Genomic DNA, 6,455 nt, shown 5'->3' on the forward strand with positions numbered 1-6,455 from the left:
ATACAACCATCTCTCTCTACAACTTAAATCTGCATCATCTTTCCCCAAGTTCCGTAAAATGACAAAAGTCTATTTATCTGAAAGACCATATTATTCAATAGCAGAGTTTCTTAACTAATAACTAAGAAATTACAGTATTCTTATGTACAAGTAGAATCTTAATCTATATTTGAGTGTCATATGCAGCAGCATAACTTATTAAATTACTTGTTAAATTTCTTAAGGTAGATTACGCAATTTGCAAAAAAAAAAATTAATTTTGCAACAGATTGTTACTGATTTTTTTTGTTTTACTTTATTATGTTTTATTATTTATATTGACGATTTGTATAATTTTAGTAAATTGTATTTGTTATTGTTTTTATTTATGATTCTTGTAAGCTTTGTCTATAAAATTGTTAAATTTTTCATGACAATAAAGCATATTTCTATTCTACTACTACTACAAGGGACGTACAATAATTACAATTTCGGAGAGAAATTAAAAAGTAGTTTTTGAAGATATTTTTCTTCAGCGGCGAATCGATTGAGGGTAAAATTTGATTGATCCGCGCGCATGCGCACACCGACAGTATGGTATTAGTCGTTATACGGGCTCTGATTGGGTGTTGAAATTTTGAAATGATCTGTCAATAATTGTTCAATATGGAGGTTATCGGTAAACAAAAATATTGTATAATATTAGTTTTTATTGATGTGTGGACGGAAATAAAATCAAATTTATAATTATAGTGACTTTTTAAATAGTTTTGGAAAGCTGCAGGTACGTAATTCTAAATGTTTCAGTTGGAAATACCTAATAGTTTCAATACCTATATATTTGGAAAATGTAAACAAAATAATGTAGTTACCTATTAGTAGGCAATGCTTTAATTTACATAATCTAATTACGAACAAACTTTCTACAAATCTTCATCTCATATATCTTTTCTTACTCTATATTTTGTTTATTTCGACAAAAATCAAACTAATAATTTTATTAAATTCATATAAATTTATGGTGCAAACGTTTAGTTTGTGTATATTCCCACATGACGTATACGCGAATGTGGTGCAGTTTGAAGTGCCGTCAACTTTCGTACGGCGCGGTAGACGTGAAGTGGGTTCAAGCCCCAAGCAAGTTATTATTTTTTTATTTTTTTTTTATAGATTTTATGATTGTAAGTATATTATTATATAATTTTTGAAGATATTCTTATTTTTTGAAAGTGGTAGATAAGAAAGTTAGTTTGATTTTTAAATAAAATAAGTACAAATAACCTTTTAAGTATATTTACTTCGTTTAAATTACCTATTATATAATAGAAGAATATCTTCTTAAGTGCGTACAAAGTACACACACATTCTTTTTTTATTGTAGGTATTGTGTCAAAATTTAACAATTTTGAAATAAGTAATTTATATTAATAATTTATGTTATTGTACATTTGGAGAGGTTAGGCGGCGCCTACCTTGCCTACCCCGACGGGCCGCCCCTGACAAGAAGTTGTTATCAAGACAAGAATTCTTGTCTTGTCGCAAGAAAATTTAAATACCTCGTCGCCAACATAACAGAAAATGGGACACTAAAAATTGCCCACAGGATACAGGAGTGCTGATTTAGCTGGAAACGAATAGTTTGGTTGCAAAGACTGCAATGGTTTGGTCATGTCAGGTGTAGAAATGTATTTCTATTTGGTACAAAGGATAGAGCTGTTAGAAGTTGAGAGGAAAATAAGTTGAGAATACCTCTGCAATTAAAACAAATTAGTCAGCAAAAGACTTTAGATCAAACAGTAAAGACTACTCTTTACTGTTTTACAAAAAAATGTAGAACAGTAAAAAAGTACGTATAGTACAGTTAAAGTAACAATGATATCTATCTTTGAAATATACATAAATTTTCAACGAAAACTTTTCGTTTATAAATTCGCAAAGTCTGTGCGTTATTGCGTTGCCGCTCCTGCAATAGTTAAAGCAGATTTATCGATGGATTCTTATGTAGTTTTGTCTTCTGAATCCAAATCTGAAAACGGCATTTCGATATCTCTAATCGTCTTCGACATAATCGACCTCAAAGTCTAAAATGTGACGTCACAATCCTTTTATTTTCTGCCGACACACTACAGCTGAAATCGTTGCTAGAAAGTAGGCTAGCTTTTTAATCTGAATTTGTTAAGCAAAGTATAGGTTATTTACATTATTTGAGTTTGACACTTCGTGAATGTCAAACTAAATTTAAAATAAATTATTAATAAAATATCAAAAAATATAATATATCATTTGATAGTGAATTTAATTATTATATAAAATAAATACGATGTTCAAAAATACAATTTGAGTATATTTTGAAAGCAATAATTTATTAACAATTTTAAACAGGTTTATACGAGTATACGGCCTCCCCTTTAATGGGAGTACCTAATAATAAATGGACTGTTCCATTTGTTATGAAATGAAAATTGTTATTAGTCAATTCGCTAAACTCAGACACAACTGGCTAGTAATTTTAGTAGGTATTTTTTTTGTTTTTTGCCAATTTTGCCAAAATTGGCAAGATTACTAATTATTTAGTAATTACTAACTATTTAGTAATTATTTTTTTGTCAAATTGGTAAAATTACTGACTAAAATCACTAACCAGTTGTGTCTGAGTTCTGAGTTTAGCTAACCGACTATATGAAATGTTGTTTGGAATAAAAAATTATGGTCTGATATGTGCAATTACATCCTTCTAATGGAAAAAAATATTTGAAAATTTTTCTCAAATTATGGATACTAACAACATTTTCATTTATAACTCTTTTATTTTTAATTTGACGAAGAAAAGTTATTCTTCATAAAAAGCTCTTCATGGTCTAATATTTATGATGCAATCATCATATATCAAATTTTATTAATTTTATACGAGGTATATAAAAAATATGAATTTCGATCACGAGTAAAGTACCTTTATAGTTCACAACATTTAAATTAGAATGATATAATTGCACATTAAAACAAAATTTTTAATTCTAAACAACTTTTCATAATAGCAATTTTCCATATTATGAATTAAAATACGTAAATAAACAAAGTCTTCGTTATGATAATGCTCGCATTTTCAGCTTGTTTTGTCTATATTCTTGACGAATTTTCAGTGAATACAGCTGCACTTCAAATACCATTTCTTTCTTAGTTTACAAACTATATTATCCGTTATTAAAAACTTGTAGCAAAAACCTGGTACTTGTACAAACATGTTCAAAATGTTAACAAATACACAATAGGGATGTTCACTAATTTTTAAATATAGTTAAATTCAATAGATTACAAGGTATATAAAAACGTAACAATCATAAAACTGTTTAAAAATGTATATTTTTTAAGATAAATGAGTTCACAATGTTGATTTTCTTGGAGGCTAAAAAAACGGTACCCTGCAGCGAGGCTACGGTCTGTGACGTCAGCAGTCGTAACGTCTTTGATCGACGACTAGTTTTGTATACTGATTTACGAAGTGTATTTGAATGTGCGTAGTTTTTTACGTACTTGATTATTAAAAATGAAGCCAAATAAGTGGTGTTTTGTTCCTGGGTGTGTAAGTACATCAAAAAACAGTTCTGACAAGATTTTTATGACCGTTCCAGACAATTTAAAACAGAAAAAGAAATGGTTTGTTGCAGCTATAACTTAAAATAACTAACTTGAAGAACTAACTTAATAAAATAAACACTATAGAAGATTTCCAGAGACTTTCGGCCCTTGGTAATAATGTAATTGTTCTTTCTGCATTTACATTTTTCAAAAATACTTATTAGTTTTCTCAGAATTCGAAAAAAATTAATGAATTTAAATAGAATTAGACCAAGATTTTGCACCTACCCCCTAAGGAGTAAATGAAAAAGTTTCGGGACCTCAAATTTGTATTCCTTAAACTGGGATATTCCTAAAAACGGGATTCTAATAATACATACAGTAATAGTAAACCTTGAAATAACTACATGTGGATGTAGGTATGACTTTATATTATATTCAAATCATTAATAATTTAGTGAAAAGATTGGTTGAAATGAAAATGTATAATACCCAAGTTCAAAAATATTTTTTACCTTGGAACAGTTGTCAACTCGAAATAGGAAACAACCGAAATAAGATCTAGAGTTGAAAAGGACAGAGCAACATTTAACAACATGCATGAGAAATATTTTCACCCATTGCGACATAATATCTCTTTCACTAAAAATGCGGCTGCTAAAATGTTATTATTTCCGGTCTTGCTATATGGCGCAGAGGCCTGGACAATAATGGAAACATTAATGAAAAAGCTAGAGGCATTTGAGATGTGTGTGTACCCACGTATCCTCAAAATATCCTGGCGACCCACACCAACGTACAGGTATTGCGTCGAATGGGAAAACAAAAGGAAATATCTTTTACAATTAAGAAACGAAATCTTAAATATTTCGGTCATCTCATGAGGCATGATAAATATCGTATACTCCAACTGATAACGCAAGGTAAAATAGAGAGCAAACGCGGACCCGGAAGAAAAGACACTCATGACTTAAAAACTTACGCCAATGATTTGGACAAAAATTGATCGAGTTATTCAGAAACGCCGCAAATGAAATTAAAATTGCCATGATGATAGCCAACGTCGACAACGGACAAGGCACATGAAGAAGAATAAAAATAGTTTTAATACACCTAACCAAGGTAAGGTAATAACCAGCCAATGTATGTATACAATATGCATGCATACAATGCATGCATACAACTTTCTCTATTTTTTTGTGGAGTATTAAGCATTTATTTTTTTAGCTTAAAGAAGACATGGAAAATTATATGGAATATATACTCAGTAAAGCTGTGGTAGATTTATTTTTTTACAAGATGCCAATAAATCATACACCATTGTTACATCTACACTACAGTCAGTAGTTTATACGAATCGGCTTTCTGAAAACCTTCTTCCATTTTATTTGTTTATTTTTGTACCACCCAAAATATGTTCTTACAAACAGTCTATCCACTTTAAACTAAACAAATTCACTATAAAACTCCACTTTAACCCTGATAAAATAAGAAGAGAACAAAATAAAATGACCTGAAACGTCAAACAGGTAAACAATAACACTATGAGAATGGCGCGCGCTTGGGGTATGCAACTAGTGACGTCAGGCCAATAGAGAAGCGTTCTTGAAATTTAAAATAATGCTAGATTTCTAATAAAGATTTTTTATAGAAAGACTTTTTCAATTTTGTTGAAATTTTGGACAATTATTCCTAAAGTGTTTCTTAGTCGTTTTACATGTTTGAAACGACTTTTTAATTTTTTGTGAACATCCCTATTGATACGATCTCAAGTACAAGACTAACCTTGACTCTCTAATTTAAAAAGGTCCAATTATACATATAACGATGGTTAATGGCTACACGCAATGTACTTTTATAAGAAATTATGGTAAAAGCAATGTAGTCTTTTTGCCTTACAACCATCATACTAACCATTACATACCATGTATTTAAGCTAAAGATAGGCAAATACACATGCCTGTGAATATTACTAAGTACAATGGTTCTTAAAATGTTTAATGCATAGAACACGATACAGGATCAAAGTGGATACCGAAGCGGATACCATACTACTCTACTAATGAAAATGTTTAATGATAATTGATAATACACATGCAATTCTAAGATGTTATCTGTAGTTAAAAGTTTTGAAAAACAAGCAACTCCCAACTACCCTTTGTATTTCCTTGCGACAACTTGTTCTACCTATTTATTATTTAAATATTATTACATAATATTATATTGGTACAAACTTTTTTTATTTTGCCCTATTGCATGTCTATCTTACAAAAGAATGGAACGACAGTGAGATTACAAGAAAACACACAATTTTGCCTTGTTTGAGCATTAATATTTTATTATCGCCACCTACACCTCAGAAACATTGACCATCAAAAAAGCTGATTCGAAGAGTAAATTGACATTCGAAATATGTGTCTACCATAGAATGTTGCGCATACCGTGGACTATGGACCGCACATCGCAAAAATAATTCAATAATAGCAGAACTTAACATAAAAACTAGACTCATCACCAAAATATACTGAGATATTTTGGATTCACATTACTCACAATACTAGAAGAAGAGAAGGCGTGGAACGAATGACAGTTGAAGGCAACGTAGCGGGAAAAAGATCTAGAGGAAGGTCTCCAGTACGATGGCCAGACCAAATAAAGGACAAGAAGCTACTCATTTTCCGAAGCAAAACCATATGCATAGGAGAGAGGTAATTTGACAGAAATAGTCAATCAAATTATATGACGCCACTACATCCTTACGAAGGAGAATAAATAGAGGAGAGGAGGAGGATGTATATCGTTCCAATTTCCGATAGTTTTATAAATACGTGATGAAATTCAAATACCTACTTAAGGATTAAAGAAGAATAGAAGCAAGAAGAGTAATGTGTGATTTATTC

The sequence above is a fragment of the Diabrotica virgifera genome, chromosome 2, assembly GCF_917563875.1.
Source record: "Diabrotica virgifera virgifera chromosome 2, PGI_DIABVI_V3a".
Taxonomy (NCBI): Eukaryota; Metazoa; Arthropoda; class Insecta; order Coleoptera; family Chrysomelidae; genus Diabrotica; species Diabrotica virgifera.